The sequence below is a fragment of the Aquarana catesbeiana genome, linkage group LG02 (assembly GCF_042186555.1).
Source record: "Aquarana catesbeiana isolate 2022-GZ linkage group LG02, ASM4218655v1, whole genome shotgun sequence".
NCBI classification, from domain to species: Eukaryota; Metazoa; Chordata; class Amphibia; order Anura; family Ranidae; genus Aquarana; species Aquarana catesbeiana.
In genome coordinates, this window is record NC_133325.1 from 670,623,622 (window position 1) to 670,642,825 (window position 19,204).

General features: G+C 40.6%; 1 protein-coding gene across 1 annotated transcript in view; it reads right to left on the minus strand.

The window, feature by feature from the left end:
• The window catches only part of COL26A1 (collagen type XXVI alpha 1 chain), a 673,051-nt gene that overhangs the window by 178,693 nt on the left and 475,154 nt on the right, over positions 1-19,204 (minus strand). The gene's annotated exons all lie outside the window — the stretch shown is intronic.

Below are 19,204 nucleotides of genomic sequence, written 5' to 3' on the forward strand. Positions count from 1 at the left end.
TGCTACAATGTAAAGTAGTGAGTGTACAACTTGTATAACAGTGTAAATTTTCTGTCCTCTAAAAATAACTCAACATACAGCCATTAATGTCTAAACCGCTGGCAACAAAAGTGAGTACACCCCTAAGTGAAAATGTCCAAATTGGGCCCAAAGTGTCAATATTTTGTGTGGCCACCATTATTTTTCAGCACTGCCCTAACCCTGTTGGGCAAGAAGTTCACCAAAGCTTTACAGATTGCCACTGGAGTCCTCTTCCACTCCTCCATGATGACACCACGGAGCTGGTGGATGTTAGAGACCTTGCGCTCCTCCATCTTTCCTTTGAGGATGCCCCACAAATGCTCAATAGGGTTTAGGTCTGGAGACATACTTGGCCAGTCCATCACCTTTACCCTCAGCTTCTTCAGCAAGGCAGTGGTCGTCTTGGAGGTGTGTTTGGGGTCGTTATCATTTTGGAATACTGCCCTGCGGCCCAGTCTCCGAAGGGAGGGGATCATGTTCTGCTTCAGTATGTCACAGTACATGTTGGCATTCATGGTTCCCTCAATGAACTGTAGCTCCCCAGTGCCGGAAGCACTCAAGCAGCCCCAGACCATGACACTCCCACCTCCATGCTTGACTGTAGGCAAGACACACTTGTCTTTGTACTCCTCCCCTGGTTGCCACCACACACGCTTGACACCATCTAAACTATATAAGTTTATCATTGTCTCATCAGACCACAGGACATGGTTCCAGTAATCCATGTCCTCAGTCTGTTTGTCTTCAGCAAACTGTTTGCGGGCTTTCTTGTGCTTCCTCTTTAGAAGAGGCTTCCTTTTGGGATGACAGTCATGCAGACCTATTTGATGCAGTGTATGGTGTATGGTCTGAGCACTGACAGGCTGACCCCCCACCCTTCAACCTCTGCAGCAATGCTGGCAGCACTCTAACATCTCTTTCCCAAAGACAACCTCTGAATATGACGCTGAGCACATGCACTCAACTTCTTTCTCAAAGAGTTCTTTGCCATGAGGTGCCATGTTGAACTTCCAGTGACCAGTATGAGAGAGTGAGAGCATTAACACCAAATTTAACACACCTGCTCCCCATTCACACCTGAGACCTTGTAACACTAATGAGTCACATGACACCGGGGAGGGAAAATGGCTAATTGGGCTCAGTTTGGACATTTTCACTTAGGGGTGTACTCACTTTTGTTGCCAGCGGTTTAGACATTAATGGCTGCGTGTTGAGTTATTTTGAGGGGACAGCAAATTTACACTGTTATACAAGCTGTACACTCACTACTTTACATTGTAGCAAAGTGTCATTTCTTCAGTGTTGTCACATGAAAAGATAGAATAAAATATTTACAAAAATGTACAGTATATACAGTATCTCACAAAAGTGAGTACACCCCTCAGATTTTTGTAAATATTTTATTATATATTTTTATGTGACAACACTGAAGAAATTACATTTTGCTACAATGTGAACTAGCCAATTTCCCTGCCCGGTGTCATGTGACTCGTTAGTGTTACAAGGTCTCAGGTGTGAATGGGGAGCAGGTTTGTTAAATTTGGTGTTATCGCTCTCACTCTCTCATACTGGTCACTTGAAGTTCAACATGGCACCTCATGCAAAGAGCTCTCTGAGGATCTGAAAAAATAAAAAAAAATAATTGTTGCTCTACACAAAGATGGCCTAGGCTATAAGAAGATTGCCAAGATCCCGAAACTGAGCTACAGCACGGTGGCCAAGATCATACAGTGGACAGGTTCCACTCAGAACAGGCTTCGCCATTGTCAACCAAAGAAGTTGAGTGCACATATTCAGTGTCATATCCAGAGGTTGTTTTTGGGAAATAGACGTATGAGTGCTGCCAGCATCGCTGCAGAAATTGAAGGGGTGGGGGGTCAGCCTGTTAGTGCTACGTTACGCCACACACTGCATCAAATTTGTCTGCATTCCCAGATGGAAGCCTCTTCTAAAGATGATGGACAAGAAATCCCGCAAACAGTTTGCTGAAGACAAGCAGAATAAAAACATGGATTACTGGAACCATATCCTGTGGTCTGATGAGACCAAGATAAACTTATTTGGTTCAGATGGTGGCAAGCGTGTGTGGCAGTAACCAGGTGAGGTGCACAAAGACAAGTGTGTCTTGCCTACAGTCAAGCATGGTGGTGGGAGTGTCATGCTCTGGGGCTGCATGAGTGCTGCCAGCACTTGGGAGCTACAGTTCATTGAGGGAACCATGAATTCCAGCATGTACTGTGACATACTGAAGCAGAGCATGATCACCTCCCTTTGGAGACTGGGCCACAAGGCAGTATTCCAACATGATAACAACCAGGTGAGGTGTACAAAGACAAGTGTGTCTTGCCTACAGTCAAGCATAGTGGTGGGAGTGTCATAGTCTGGGGCTGCATGAGTGCTGCCGGCACTGGGGAGCTACAGTTCATTGAGGGAACCATGAATGCCAACATGTACTATGACATACTGAAGCAGAGCATGATCCCCTCCCTTTGGAGACTGGGCCGCAGGGCAGTATTCCAACATGATAACGACCCCAAACACACCTCCAAGATGACCACTGCCCTGCTAAACAAGCTGAGAGTAAAGCTGATGGACTGGCCAGGCATGTCTCCAGACCTAACCTCTAACGAGCATCTGTGGGGCATCCTCAAATGGAAGGTGGAGGAGCGCAAGGTCTCTAACATCCACCAGCTCTGTGATGTCGTCATGGAGGAGTGGAAGAGGACTCCAGTGACAACCTGTGAAGCTCTGGTGAACTCCAAGCCCAAGAGGGTAAGGGCAGTGCTGGAAAATAATGATGGCCACAAAAAATATTGACAGTTTGGGTCCAATTTGAACATTTTCATTTAGGGGTGTACTCACTTCTGTTGCCAGCGGTTTAGACATTAATGGCTGTGTGTTGAGTTTTTTTGCGGGGGCAGCAAATTTGCACTGTTGTACAAGCTGTACACTCACTACTTTACATTTTAGCAAAGTGTCATTTCTTCAGTGTTGTCACATGAAAAGTTATAATAAAATATTTACAAAAATCTGAGGGGTGTACTCACTTTTGTGAGATACTGTATATGTATTTCTCTTTTTTGTATGCCATCGCCTTGTATATATAAAAATACTCATGTTCAACCATGTTTCTCATGTTTATGAGGTATGATTTTTTATATGCCAATTAAACAATTTTATAATTTTTCCTACCACGTATCTTGTGCCTCACTCAAAGTCCCAGAAAAAACGTTTTTATTTCTTAACGGATGATAAAGAAAACAGATTTTTGCACTTTCTTTAACTCCCTTTATGGATCTCCCATTAGGAGTCACAGCTCTTTTTTTTTTTTACTGATTATTGACTTTTCATATTCATACTGTTTTGCAACAACTGACTGACTAATACTAATATTTAGAGAAGCCTCAACACACAAGAAGTTTTCACATAATGTCTACATGTATTTGAATTGCCTTTCAGACTTGATGAGCCCCCAGTCTTGGATTGCAGGCATAATAGAATTTGTTAGCAAGAAATACACATCATGAGCTTATGTTAAATAGAAACTCATGATGACTGATGGCTGCTATCCAAAGTACTGCCAATCACTGCCCCTAGCAAGTCTTTAATACGCATCCTGAAAATAACTATATCACTGAGTCTCTTTAGTTCTTCTCTTTTCAGAAGACCTACTGTAGTTTACCACCATATAGATTTACAAAATTGATCAGACATTATAAGGTCTATTTTTATGTTTTCATACAAGATTCGCACAACTTTCAGTCAATTGAATCCAATTAGAAAAAAAGTGTGAATGTTGGGTAAAATTTGTGTACATTTAGTATAACAACATTTATAAATAGACCCCTATAATTCTACAGCCTGACATACCACCCACCAGTATGGATCAAATAATACTCCCCCATGCTAAGACTAGACTGTGGAAGGAAACAGCAGAGATATCATGAACCTTGGCTGTAAGAATATTAATCTGATTTTATCTTTCTGTTTTGAAGTGTTCCATAATATAGTATTGATTAAAAATGTTTATAATATAAACGTGCCCTACTTTTCTTTAAATGTGGTTTTAGGTTAACAAAGAGCAAAAAAATAAATAGTAAAAGGTTCATTTATTAAAGGTCTGATTTTTATAACTTGCAATTTATGTTTATGGGAAGTATGGATTACAACATTTTCCTTTATATTAAGCTACTCTGGGCAATTTATAAATTTTTTCCAGTACAGAACTTACAACTAAATTGTATCATTTTGATTGTATGCATAGAATGTTGGCAATTGTTCCGTGGCCTTAAAAATATACTAATGGGGTCATGGTAATGTGTAATTTAAGTATGAATTATAACTTTCTTCTTTGTATAAATTCTAAAGATTCATATGAAATGCAAAGCTCATTATAATTCATAATGTCACATACCTCTGTGCACGCATGCTTAGAAGAATAATTTAAGTCAGCTTAAAAATGTTTAAAGAGACCCCATCACCTTAAAGTGATTGTAAATGATAACACTGTAAAACAATTCATTCTGTTTAAAATATGAATAAAAGCCTAAACATTTTTGTATAGATATAAAAAAAAAACATTATAAATACGCTTTTCCCTTTTTTATAAGTGATCACATTCCCTCTGTTCCCAGCTCCATAAGAGCTGGAGGAGGAGAAGCAGCAGCACACTGAGCTTCCCAGTGAATAGCTGTGCAACGGGGCATGTCAGGACAAATCTGATCATTGGAGAAGAGTACACTGAGTTCCCAGCATAGCTAGAGAAGTGACCACAGTGTGCTCTCCTGCTTAGTGTGGTCAGTTTTTAATAGAAAAACAGAGGGGCTGACAGAACACCAGGGATTTAACACAAAGAAAAAAAAAATACAAAGAGAACAAGAGACTTTCTCATACAAGTACATGGTACAGCAGGCACATTTCAGGATAATGAAGTGTCGGGGTAACAAACACTTTAAAAACATGCAGGGAAAAGCACAGATAATCAAGCATTTCACATTTTTTGGTGTTTATCCTTTTCATAAGCACGTTTTTGTTTACTTGCAATGTGTATTTGAACTTGCTAAGTATTTGTCTACTCCAGGAAGAATCAATTCCCTAGCACAGCCCCCTTTCTCCTTGCATGCCATAGCTCTGTATTCTTCTGGGATTGTATATCACTGTCTGTGCTGGTGTATCAGTAGTAGATATTTTTAACTGATTCATGACAAATGTCCCCATACATGTGTAATAATGTCTCTCACCCACAGGTGGTGTAGTGAGCAAGCTGACGTCGTGTTTTAGAGATGGCTGCCGCATATTCAATTGACCATGTGGTTGTGGGGGGGAAGTGCAACCATGTGTTGCTGGCATCACTCACAAAAAGGCCTGTGAGTGGTCAAGAGGAATGATAACATTCTGTGGGTAGTCTCTGGAATACAGGACTGTAAACGGAGTCCCTGCCATGGGGGAGGTCAGATGTCTGTTTGAGAGGAAGGCTGTTTTGGAGCTGTGGAAAGACCAAGCATGCAGCCAGGATTTCTCACTGTCCTGTTCCAGAAATCCAGTGTAAGCTGCTGTCAAAGTTAAGTATTATTTGGCTTTTCTTTGGGATATTGTGAATAGGAGTGTATGTTTAAGTCTTGTTATTTGGTGTAATGTTTATGGTAACTTTTATGTCTAAGAAACTTTATGCATTTTGATGTCCAGTAAAGTTTTGTTTTATGCTTTTTTATCAAAACTGCTCTTGGTGTGTCTGTTCATTATAAATATTCACTAGATATTTGAGTGTCTGTCCAGTATACCTTCATTATAAATTTTGTTGTTTCCACATTTGAAACAGGTCCCCCAATGCTCCTTTCACCCCCCTACATAACCCTTCATATAACTGCCAACAAAAGAGGGAAGGGAATTATAGTGTCACCTGAGTCTGCTAGGGATGCTGAAACATCCAAGATGACAACACCCAGAATATTTTACAGGTAAATAACATGTCTAAAATACATCAAATTCACATATAACCTTACGTGGAGATTGTTGCTGAATTGGTCTGGCGAACGGGTCTCCACTGGGCGGAGTCATCTGTGTGACGTTATCACGTGGCGGCAGATTGAGTGACACTGCGGCCAGCTTGTTTATTCCTGACAATGTTAACATTACCTAATTGTCTAAGAATGCTCATACTAAATGGTATATAAAAAAATAATTAAGGGATTAAATAACCAAAGAAAAAAGGGGAGGAAAAAACCCAAAACGCATGACCAACGTGTGTTGAGGCAAAGATACAAATAAAATTGGCAATGAGGATAATATTTATGAAAAAATATAAAAAAGAGTAAAGGCTAGTGGAGATAATAGGGACCAATAAAAGGAAAAAATGAATGTGAAAAATACAAAACGTACACCTCCAGCTCCTCATTTAGACCCCCTGGTGTAGAGTGTTGAGATGCTATATCCAAAAAGTTTCTCTGTGTCAAAGAGTATGAAACATCTCCACCACAGAGTTACAAGGGGGAATCTGCTCAAGAACCCAAACTGGAAGACCCTCCATAGAGCTGTTGTGAATGGACTTGAAAAGTTGGGGGAGACTATGATCCCTATGTTACCCTCTTTAACCGGTTCCCGACTGTTGTAATATATTGGCCAATTTATGTATAATATTGTATTGGAGTGCCATGCTGACCAGAAATTCAGTTGCATTGTCCAACTGAATTTTAACAGCTGAAGACTCTTTGATGTGTTAATCTTATGCAAGTCTATTTGAACATCTCAAAGGGTATTCAGGTGGTATACACATATCTAAAGGGGACTTGTTGATGTTGATATGCGGGAGTGCAAATTGGGGTGGTTCACGGCTGTTCACGGCTGGGGGTTGTTGTCTGTTTGAAAGACTAAAGCTAATCAAAGTCCTAAATTGAAACGGCCAATCAAATTGCTCAGCCATTCAATGCCTGGTGAATATAACACGGCATTCAGTCTATAGGTTTAGTATGTGAGGCTTGTCTGTATGGGGGAGTGAGGCTCATCTGTGTATGAGTGAGGCTTGTCTGTGTATGCACACTCGGACCTAAGACATGGGGTTCTGAATTATATCTCCTCTGTCGGATTTCTTTGTCATCTGTGGACTTTGGACTTTGTTCTGTGTTGGAAGTCAATAAAGTGCATCTCTCTGGAAGAATTGGGTTGCTGCGGAAGAGTACTTACATCATCATCATTATAATAATACCTAAATATTAATTATCATACCCACTCTACATCTATACACCCAATACATACATATATTTGATCACTACATTTCAACCCATCTCAACCCATCTGACTTAGAAAGAGTTTTGCAACATTCTGTAGGAAGTGGTATTTGGATGAGAATTAAACAAATCTGTATTCAGCCTCTGAGGACAAGGGACATATTACTGGAATTATTATGTGTTTTGTATGGTGTACGTTCTGATGTTACTATTCATGGGAGGATCCAACAAATGCAAAATGAATCTCCCTATGAATTGTCACACAGGATAGCAACTATTATGGAATTATTGGTCGGTAATAATCTTGCATTTGAGCGTGGTGGCTCGATACATATCAGTATGTTTCTAGATGCGTTGCATGAAGATATCAAACAAAATATTTTATTAGTTACCCCAAATCCTCATGATTTAAAAGACATATTGTTGAGAGCAGACCATTTATGGAGAAAGTCAAATGAGCAGGCTGTCAAAATTGATTTAGCCACATTGTTTAGGACAAATACTGAACATAAAGATCAGAAGATAATATCCTATGATAACACCCAGAGAGGACACTCCGGGTCAAACATAGGTGATATTAATATGAAAAACAGAGCTGAACAAAATAATAATAAGAAAAGGTCCAAGACTTGGATACCGTTTTCTCAGTTAAAACAGAAATATGACCAGCTGAAGATTGAGTATGACAAGATGAGAGGGGAACGTGATACATTATTAGAGCAGTTGAAGGGGGTACAGGGTGTCATGAATGTACAAGATGTATATTCTCCAGATCTGTTTTTGAATGCAGATGACACTTCTCTAGCAGTGGGGGTGAATTAGCTCCAAACTGTAAACGTGTAAATAGTGTTTTGTTTTAACTTCAAACAATGTTTAAGGACCTTGCTAATTAGTTTTGTTGGAGAGTTTTGTTTTTCAGGGACGTCTGAAGATGCTTGCATGTGAATAGCAGAAGTCTGAAATTGAATAGTGGGGGAGAATTATGGGAGAAATGCTGAATAGACAATATATCACTATACATGGAATTATAAAGCATTCATGGACTCTCTCGAAATTCATCAAGCAATGGACCTTTTTTTCTTTTTTCTTCAACGCCCTAATTTTTAATTTTTCTCCCTTTTCCTGATATATTTTGCTTTTCATTTTTTATTTTTGTTTGTTTTATTTCTTGAACTTTACCTTAAAACCAAAGAGAAGCATTTTAACCTAAAATAATTTTCATAACATCTGTACATATTACATAATGCGTATTGATCAATATATTTGACATCTAAGGTGAGATGCTGCACAATGGCTTGGCATAGCATAAATTTTAGTATGTTGGCTGGTTTTCCTAAATTTATAAGAGGGGTGAGTGAAATTCATCACTCTAGTCATGATTTGAAACTTTGTTGATTCCGTTGTTTATAATATGCTAAAGGCTATGACATATATGGATGAAAAAGACCTTTCTACCTTTCATGGTGAAGATACTGGCAAGAATTTCCACTGCCGCTTTGTCTGGATAGAAGATCTGATAAACACTGATGACTCTATCTGAACCATAGTGTGGGGGTATATCTATATGTATATGTTGGTATACCATTCAAGTGTAATTGTGGACTGAATGATCCAAGTAACTGCTTTATTGAAGGCAATGAGGGGTCGGCCTACAGCAAATTACAAAAGCAAATTGTGACTGGCAATCAACAAAGATGGACTCATGAATGTCAAGTGCAAGAAAATAGTTTGAAGCACAGTTTTTACTGCCATATCCAAACCTTTTGACCTTGAAAGTGAGTGCTGGTACATTGATAGTTCTTCTTACTATAAAGATGAAAGTAGAGTGTTTGCGTAAAAGCATCTTTAAAAATGGAAAGCTTGAGCCTGGAAATGAAAAAAATCCTGGACTTATGTGGATTGGAGTTCCCAGAGCATACCAAGTTTACTTTCAGGAAGATGGTGAGAGATGTGATGAAGTCAGACCAAAGGATGGACTGTGACATCAGCTCGTCTTTGCGCAATATTCAAGATCTTGATGTGATATAATAAGGCCTAACAGCTATATGGGCCACTGATGTTTACCAAGTCCTTTTCTAGTCATGGTCTAAAAGTTATATTATCTAATAACTGTTTCATGGGGATATTTTAGAGGCTGGCGAAGAGAGATGTAACCAGTTTCAACTTCATATTTTATATGAGCCATTGTAAAGCATCCAGTACCTTAAATCATAATGATATTTTTTGTTGTTTGTTTTATGGGTCAGTTCTAGTAGTTAGAACCGACCCAAGTGGGGGTATATGTTGTAATATATTGGCCAATTTATGTATAATATTGTATTGGAGTGCCATGCTGACCAGAAATTCAGTTGGATTGTCCAACTGAATTTTAACAGCTGAAGACTCTTTGATGTGTTAATCTTATGCAAGTCTATTTGAACATCTCAAAGGGTATTCAGGTGGTATACACATATCTAAAGGGGACTTGTTGATGTTGATATGCGGGAGTGCAAATTGGGGTGGTTCACGGCTGTTCACGGCTGGGGGTTGTTGTCTGTTTGAAAGACTAAAGCTAATCAAAGTCCTAAATTGACACGGCCAATCAAATTGCTCAGCCATTCAATGCCTGGTGAATATAACACAGCATTCAGTCTATAGGTTTAGTAAGTGAGGCTTGTCTGTATGGGGGAGTGAGGCTCATCTGTGTATGAGTGAGGCTTGTCTGTGTATGCACACTCGGACCTAAGACATGGGGTTCTGAATTATATCTCCTCTGTCGGATTTCTTTGTCATCTGTGGACTTTGGACTTTGTTCTGTGTTGGAAGTCAATAAAGTGCATCTCTCTGGAAGAATTGGGTTGCTGCGGAAGAGTACTTACATCATTATAATAATACCTAAATATTAATTATCATACCCACTCTACATCTATACACCCAATACATACATATATTCGATCACTACACCGACCTGCCGCTGCAGTTATAATGCGGCAGAATGGCTCCCCTGGGTGAGCCGTCGTAGCTTTATGTTAGCCCTTTAAGACACTGTAGGAGGTGTGCGCTGCCAGAGGCGTGCGCTCGCAGCATGTGCCTGAAGCTGATGTGAGTGCCCAGCGGGCGCAATGACCGCCGAGCACCCGCGATCCCTCATGACAGAGCGTGAACCGGGATCAGGTTCTCTCAGGGGAAGAGGAGACAGATCGTGTGTTCATACTAAGTATGAACACTGATCTCTCTCCTCCCCTAGTCAGTCCCATCCCCCACAGTTAGAACACACCCAGGGAACACAGTTAACCCCTTGATCGCCCCCTAGTGTTAACCCCTTCCCTGCCAGTGACATTTATACAGTAATCAGTGCATTTTTAGATCGCTGCATAGTTGTCAATGGTCCCAAAAATGTGTCAAAAGTGTCCAATTTGTCTGACGCAATATCGCAGTCACGATAAAAATCGCAGATCACTGCCATTACTAGTGAAAAAAAAAAAAATGCCATAAATCTATCCCCTGTTTTGAAGACGCTATAAATTTTGCGCAAAGCAATCAATATAAGCTTTTTGTGATTTTTTTTACCAAAAATATGTACACGAATATATATTGGCCTAAACTGAGGAAAAAAATTTTTTTTGGAAAAAAAATTTGGGATATTTATTATAGCAAAAAGTAAAAGATGTTGTGTTTTTTTTCAAAATTGTCGCTCTTTTGTTTATAGCGCAAAAAATAAAAACCACAGAGGTGATCAAATATCACCAAAAGAAAGCTCTATTTATGGGAAAAAAGGACGTTAATTTTGTTTGGGTACAACATCGCACGACTGCGCAATTGTCAGTTAAAGTGGCGCAGTGTTGCATCGCAAAAAATGGCCTGGTCATTGAGCAGCCAAATCTTCCAGGGCTGAAGTGGTTAATCAGCCTCCTGTGTCCACCATATCATACCCGGACAGTTCGGCCCACATATACCAGGTTACAGGGACAGGAGAGGCAATAGATAGTTACATACTGTATAGTTAGTCTGGTTGAAAAAAGACACAAGTCCATCCACTTCAACCAATAGTAGAGAAAAGAAAAAAATTATACAATCCCATATACACAATTCTATGTTCACAGTTGATCCAAACAAAGGCAAAAAACCCCAGCAAAGCATGATCCAATTTGCTCCAGCAGGGGGAAAAATTCTTTCCTGATCCCCGAAGAGGCAATCAGATGATGCCATGGTCCATGGAGAAAAAAGGAGCTAACTGAGTATACCTTACCCTTGCTATCTGATCTGTTCAAGGAGTGGAGACATTTATCTGAATTTTGCACTACCAAGTGGATGCAATTTATTATTACACAGAGAGAAAGGAGAATTAAAAAACTTTCGAAGAAATATTGCGGATTTGTATTTGTACATGAACAACCCAAATCCTTTACTCTGTTTGCAAATTGGTCCCTTGCATTATTTAATAAGATTTAAAAAACAAGAAAAAACTGTAAAAAGATCAAAAAGTTAGGGAGAGGCCTTGAAGATTACAAGCATGATAGAGGTTTTAGATGGGCCGTTCTGAGACTAGCCGCTCACCCAATACCCTGCCAGGATTTTCTGTGTTCCTGTAAGCCTCCCCTTATGATGCCTAGATTTCAGCATTCCACTTCTGCTGTTCGTCATGTTTCATCTGCGTCTGTAGCTCTTATGAGTCTTCAATTTCCTCCCAAGTTACAACAGTCTCTACCACAGGGGTAGGCAACCTCGGCCCTCCAGCTGTTTTGAAACTACAAGTCCCATAAGACATTTCAAGACCCTGAAAATCACAGGCATGACTCCTAGAGGCAAAGGCATGATGGAATTTGTAGTTTCACCTCAGCTTGAGTGCCAAGGTTGCCTACACCTGCTCTACCACATGTCTCACTTTCAAATCAGAGAATTCTTAGATCACCTCCTCTTTCCCATCCATCTAACAGACAAAAGTCTCAATTGCCTTCTCAAAAAAAGAATAGACCGGTTAATTCTTGGAGCACACAGCCCAAAAATACCCTTGCATCATTTAGTAATTAGTACCAGTGCTCCTGTTGATTCTTCCAGCAGTCCCAAGACAATAAACCATTTGACAATAGCCCAACCAGCTTCTACAGTCAATATAACAATATAGTTGAGCCCTCCCCCGTACCCTTGTGTAATAATCATGAGGAACTTGTCCCCATTCCCATGGCTTCTCCTAATGCTTCTTTTTTTAACACAGACCCCACCTCGTCTCTTAGGGAAAGAAAAAAAGAAGGAAAGAGAATCCTTCCCTCTCTAAGTAAAGTTCTTTAATTTATCATTTTACCTCCTCACCCCCAATGAAACATCACTTTTGCAAAAGGGACTTAACTTTGCCCCACCACGTGTTTACTAAATTCTTTTACTTTATTCTGAGATCTCTATAAGTTTGTACGCAAGCTCCCTTGCTGATAACCATGATCTTACTATCTGACAGGCCAAAAGTGGTGGTATAGTCCTCCAGAATGAATCTGACTATTTGGCCAACGCCACCCAGTTACTTTCAGATTATCCGCCTAGTTTAGGCTTCCTCGGGACCCTCCACCTGGTTTACAGTTAGAACTTAAAAGCCTTTTGGACTAAGCCTTGGTTGGGAAATTATTTACAAAGGTGAATTTTGGTTCATGTATAGGGAATTTTTCAGGTATTCGTATTTCTATCACCTCCCCTACGGTGCATAAGAATCCCTGACATCCACCATGTAGGGCTATTGTGGTCAGCATGGAAAGCATTACCAGTAGACATGTGCAATTAAATTCGGACAAATTTTTGGTCATTTGGAGATTCGGATGTATCTTGTAATTCCAACAACTTCAGAACAATTAGAATTCAGATCGGTCGAAAACAATCGACCGATTCAAATTCTGTGTGAAGAAATAGCTTGTTGTTAAGCAGCGGGCGGGGAAGCCGCCCGCCCGTGTACTTAACAACCATGAGTGAGCATCTATTAGCGGGCTTCCCCACTGACAGATGAATATAAAGATAAAGAATGCCGGCAATAGAAAAATGTTTAAAAAAATGGCAAAGGGCCCCCCCCCAGTCCATACTAGGCCCTTTGGGTCTGGTATGGATTTTAAGGGGACCCCACGCCAAAATTAAAAAGAAAAAACGGTGTGGGGTGCCCCCAAAATTCATACCAGACCCTTAACTGAGCATGCAGCCTGGCAGGTCAAGGGGGCTCACAGATCCTGACCCCCCGGGGGAATGGGTATCGGGTACATTGTACCGATCACAGGAAGTCACTTGACGTCAGAAGGCCACTGGGTGACATAACTGGGTGGCCCTGCCCTTGCCTATATAAGAGCTGTCAAAACCGAAGAGAGCACATACAGCGAGTAGCCTCTTAGGAGGCGGAGCGCTTTTAAATTTTTTCTATTCTATGGGTTGGCAGGTGTCGTGATGGATGATGGATGGACATTGAGGGACACATTTTTTTTCTTCTTTTAATAAAGGATTTCTCAAAAACTGTTTCCTGTCTTTCTTACTTTTTGACACTTTTTTTGGTGAATTGGTACCCATTCACATGGGGAGTCGGGATCTGGGGTCCCCTTCCATATTCCGTTAAGCCCCCTCACCCGCAGACCCCGACAACCACCGCCAAGAGTTGTCGGGAAGAAGCCCCCCCACCCCAAAGCACCCAGCCCCCCATGTTGAGGGCATGCGGCCTGGTATGGTTCAGGAGGGGGGCGCTTGGTCATCCCCCCCTTTCCTGACATGTCAGGCTGCATGCTCGGATAAGGGTCTGGTATGGATTTTGGGGGGACCCCATGCCATTTTTTTAATAACATTTTTCTGTTGCCAGCATTCTTTATCTTTATGTTCATAAGCCCGCTGACAGTTGATGACTGATGGTTGTTAAGGACGCAGGCGACCAACTTCCCGGCCCGCTGCTTAATAAACTGCTATTTCTTCACACAGAATTCGAAACGACGATTGTTTTTTGAGTGATCCGAATTCTTATCCTTCTGGAAACCTGGAATTGGTTAGAAAATCAATATATTAAACAAATTTTTATGAAAACGAAATGAAATTTAACTAAACCAAAAAGAAACAAAGCGAACCAAACTAAACAAATTCCATAATGAAACAAAATTAGTAGCATAACGAACCTATACAAAACTAAACGCATTTTTCCATTCAATATTGATCATTTTCTACAACCCATGGTACAATCAATACCTTCGTAGTTTTGAGATTCTTTACAACTGTTATGCCGCGTACACACGGTCGGACTTTTCGACCGGACTTGTCTGACGGACGCCGACGGACCAAATCCGGCGAACAATCCGATCGTGTGTGGGCTTCACCGGACCTTCAGCGGACTTTTCCAGTCGCAAAATCTGATGGAGCCAGAAATCTGCTCGTCTGTATGCTAGTCCGACGGACAAAAAACGACACTAGGGCAGCTATTGGCTACTGGCTATCAACTTTCTTATTTTAGTCCGGTGTACGTCATCATGTACAAATCCGTCGGACTTTGGTGTGATCATGTGTAGGCAAGTCCGGTCGTTAGAAAGTCCGTTGAAAGTCCGCCAAAAGTCAGTCGAAAGTCTGTCGAGAGTCTGTCGGACGGGCTGTCAGACTTTTGTAGCTGAAAAGTCCGACCGCGTGTACGCGGCATTAGACATCCTCAAAAATTACCACTGGAAACCCTCCCTTTACACTTCCATTCTCCACAAGCTTGGCCTCACAGCCCTCAGTTATTTTCTTACCAAGGAATATATTCTCAATCATGCACAGGCTTATTTAATCATGGAGGGGACACACTTCCGTTTGGAGCATAACTACTCCTTTCAGGGAGATTTTTTCTTCCAGATAAAGGGCACAGCGATGGGCACATCCTTTGCACCCTGCTACGCCAATCTCATCCTTAGTTGGTAGGAATAGTTGGTGAGAGAACTCCACCGGTTCATTCCATACCACCAGCTAGCCTTGGCGTCCTGGAGCCTTTGTTGCTGAATGCTCGGTGGTTATCCATAGTCTCTGTGTACCTTCAGTTGATCGTGCCCTGTTGTTCTTCACCTGCTGTGTACATCCTATTGGCGGATTGGTGAATACTTGACATGTAAGTGTGCTGCATTTAATAAAGGTGTTTATGCTTGGTATTAACCACAGCACCCTGCTTTCTGCTGTTTTCTGCTTCATGAGGTGTTCCCACCCAGATTATTACAGGAGCTGCAGAGGTCAACCTTCTTATCCATCCATCCTTCAATTTTTGCTGGTATTCAATAGACTCTGTGTGTATATAATGGACTATTTGTTTTGCATAGTGGTTATAGTGGTGGGGCAGAAGAGCAGGGGGAACAGAGGTGGAATAGAAGAGCAGGGGGAACAGTGGTGAGGAAGATGAGAAAAGGGGGTTACAGTGGTGAGGCAGATGAGCAGATGGGTTCAGTGTTAGGACAGGTGAGAAGGTGGTTCTGCGGTGAGACAGAAGAGCATGGGGGTACAGCGGTGGAGCAGATGTGCAGGGAGATACAGTGGTGGGGTAGATGAGAAAGGGAGTACATTGTTGGGGCAGATGAGCAGGGGGTTTACAGTGGTGGGGCAGAAGAGCAGGGTGGTACAGTGGTGGGGCAGAAGAGCAGGGTGGTACAGTGGTGGAGCAGATGTGCAGGGGGTTACAGTGGTGGGACAGATGTGCAGGGTAGTACAGTGGGGGGGACAGATTTGCAGGGGGTACAGTGATCTGAGGTGTGAAGGTGCAGGAATTGGGGCTGATCTGAGGACTGGGGGTACAAGAATTGGGGCTGATCTAAGGCATCAGAGTGCAGGATGTCAATTAGTCACTATTACTCAAGTAGTTTACATTTACTTTAAAAAAATCTTTTAAAATTTTTTTTAAAAATCCTTTTCGTGATGAGAGTGTGAAGTTAACATTTTTTTGTTATAAAATCAGCACGCTCAAATTCTTGAAAAAAATGTCGGCACACTGTGCTCAAAAGGTTGCCTACCCCTGATCTAAGTAATTATTAAGCTAAAAAAAAACTTTGAAAGATCTAGATAATTAGGCTTTACTGTGGTTGTTAATCACTTTTCTTAAAAATGTATGTAAAATAAATTTAACTTTGAAATGAGATTTGGAAACAATTTGCAGTTGTTTGCAGTTTTTATTTTTGATATACTATAAATCATTTTAACCACTTGAAGATCAAGCCTTTTCTGGCACTTTTTGTTTACAAGTTTAAATCAGTATTTTTTGCTAGAAAATTACTTACAACCCCAAAACAGTATATATATATATTTTTTAGCAGAAACCATAGGGAATAAAATGGTGATTGTTACAATATTTTATGTCACACAGTACTTGTGCAGCGGTTTTTAAAACACAATTTTTTTGGAAAAAATAAATTTTAAAGATTAAAAAAAAAAAAAAAAACACAATATATACCCCAATTTTTGTGTATAATATGAAAGAGGATATTAGGTTTCTCCATAGGTTTAAATGCCTTTACAGGTTACCTGTTTAGAGTTAAAGATGAGGTTTAGCACTAGAACATTCGTAGCAATACCTCACATGTGTGGTGCGAACAAAGTTTACATATTCTTGTGAGACTTACATATGCGTTCACTTCTGCGCACAAGTATGGAGGGATGTGAGTGCTTTAATTTTTATTTCCTATTGATTTTATTTTTTATTTTTACACTGTCCCTTATTTTTTTTAATCACTTTTATTCCTATTACAAGGAATGTAAACATCCCTTGTAATATAAATAAGGATGGCAGGTCCTCTTTATGAAGAGATTTTGGGTTAAAAAGACCCCAAATCTTTTTTTTACCTTTAAAAACAAGAGATAAAAAAAAGTTTGATCTTTTGCTTTAAAAAAAGAAATTGTTTACTTCCACCCTGGATCGGAAGTGATGTCATACCCTCACTCTGGTCCTCCAAGGCAATCAAAGCAGATTTACTCTTTGATCGCCTCTGTGACCAGCCGGCGACACCGTTGGATCGATTCTCAGATGAGCCGGGGGAAACGGTAAGCCCAAGAGACACTGGCAAGCGGCGGAAGAGCGGACGTCCCCTCCTGCCGCTTCTGAAAGCATTCCAGCAGCTCATGAGCTGCTTGGAATGATTTTATGAGAAAGCCAGTTGCCGGCTGGAAAAAACAATGCTGGGGTTTTGGCTGATATCTTCAGCCATAATCCCGGTAAACCATTTGCAAACCGCAACGTATATATATGTATTGTGGTCGGCAAGTGGTTAAACATTTGCTTTTCCCTTTTCAATTTCATGGTTGATTGCCAACATTCAGTGCTTATGACCTGTGCAAGTGTACATGCTCATGAGCCCCCAGGTCATTGTCGGCATTGCTGAATAATGACTTGCCACCACTCAGTATTGGTAAGGCTCGTTGCTTAGTAAATCAGGTTCTACAAGTGCAATAAAAAAAACTGCCTATCACTGGGTCTCCATAAAAGGTTTGTCAACACCCTCTCTCACTTGCCACATCATGAGACTCTAGAGTCTGTAAACCACTGATGGATCTGTAAGTATCGATCCCTTGGAGGGCTTGAGGAATTGAACAAAGGTGAATGGGGTTATGAATTGGCCTAGAATCATCCTACATTTCAGTGAAAAGAAAACATCTCAGTGTGGGTTCGCTTGGCAGACCTCCGTAGAATGACAAAACTAGAAGGAATTATACTACTGTATTTTCTTTGGAGATAAACACTGAGAACTCGTCACTCTGGCATTCTGAAAAGTACATAACATCTTTGAACAGCTCTAAATGGAACTGGCAATCTTTCAGAATGTGGACACATGTAAAATAGACTAAATAGATTTGTGATTTATTGTTGAGATAATTCAGGATCTTTTGTCTCCCTTAATTTAAAAAAAGTTGCTCTATTTGTCAGTTCTGTAACACCCAGAACCATGTGTGCTTCTCAACTGAAAACTTTTCTTTGTTCAATGTCAGCCAGTTTAATGTTGTACAGGATATTTTAGATGAAATAAGTGAGATTTTATCTGGAAATCTAGAAGGGCAGAAAGAAGTAATTAATGCTTTTTTCCCCATTTTTCTGGCATTACATTAGTAGTAATTTTAAGGTTATAACACTAAACCTAAATGCATTTTTTAATGATATAGTCTTACATTTCTCTTTATGTCACTCGAACATAAGCTCTTTTCTGAATATCTGTTACCATTTTCAAATATTTTCATGCAGAAACATACTATGCAGCACCTAAGGGCACCTAAGGGCATAACTACAAGTGATACAAGAGGATGCAGCTGCTTCCAGGCCCATGATGTAAGATCAAAATTACCACTATTTTTTTACACACTGTGCTTCCATTACGTTTTGTACTGAAAAGACTGCCTCCCCAATGGTGACAGTCGGGTTGTGTTTTATGCTTACATAATGTATTCATAGTAACTATGCAGGAAAGTGCTTTCAATAGTGGCCAGCCAGGCAGTCATATCAGGTCACAGGAAATGTTTCAGAGAAGCTTATATCGGATTGTCAATGACTCTTATGCCCCGTACACACGGTCGGACTTTGTTTGGACATTCGGACAACAAAATCCTAGGATTTTTTCCGAAGGATGTTGGCTCAGACTTGTCTTGCATACACACGGTCACACAAAGTTGTCGGAAAATCCAATCGTTCTAAATGCGGTGACGTAAAACACGTACGTCGGGACTATAAACGGGGCAGTGGCCAATAGCTTTCATCTCTTTATTTATTCTGAGCATGCGTGGCACTTTGTCCGTCGGATTTGTGTACACAAGATCAGAATTTTGTTGTCGGAAAATTTTATATCCTGCTCTCCAACTTTGTGTGTCGGAAAATCCGATGGAAAATGTGTGATGGAGCCTACACACGGTCGGAATTTCCGACAACAAGGTCCTATCACACATTTTCCGTCGGAAAATCCGACCGTGTGTACGGGGCATAACAGTGCTGATGTTCTAGAATGATGAGCCAAACATACCTGGCTCATCGAACATTACTTTGGGTG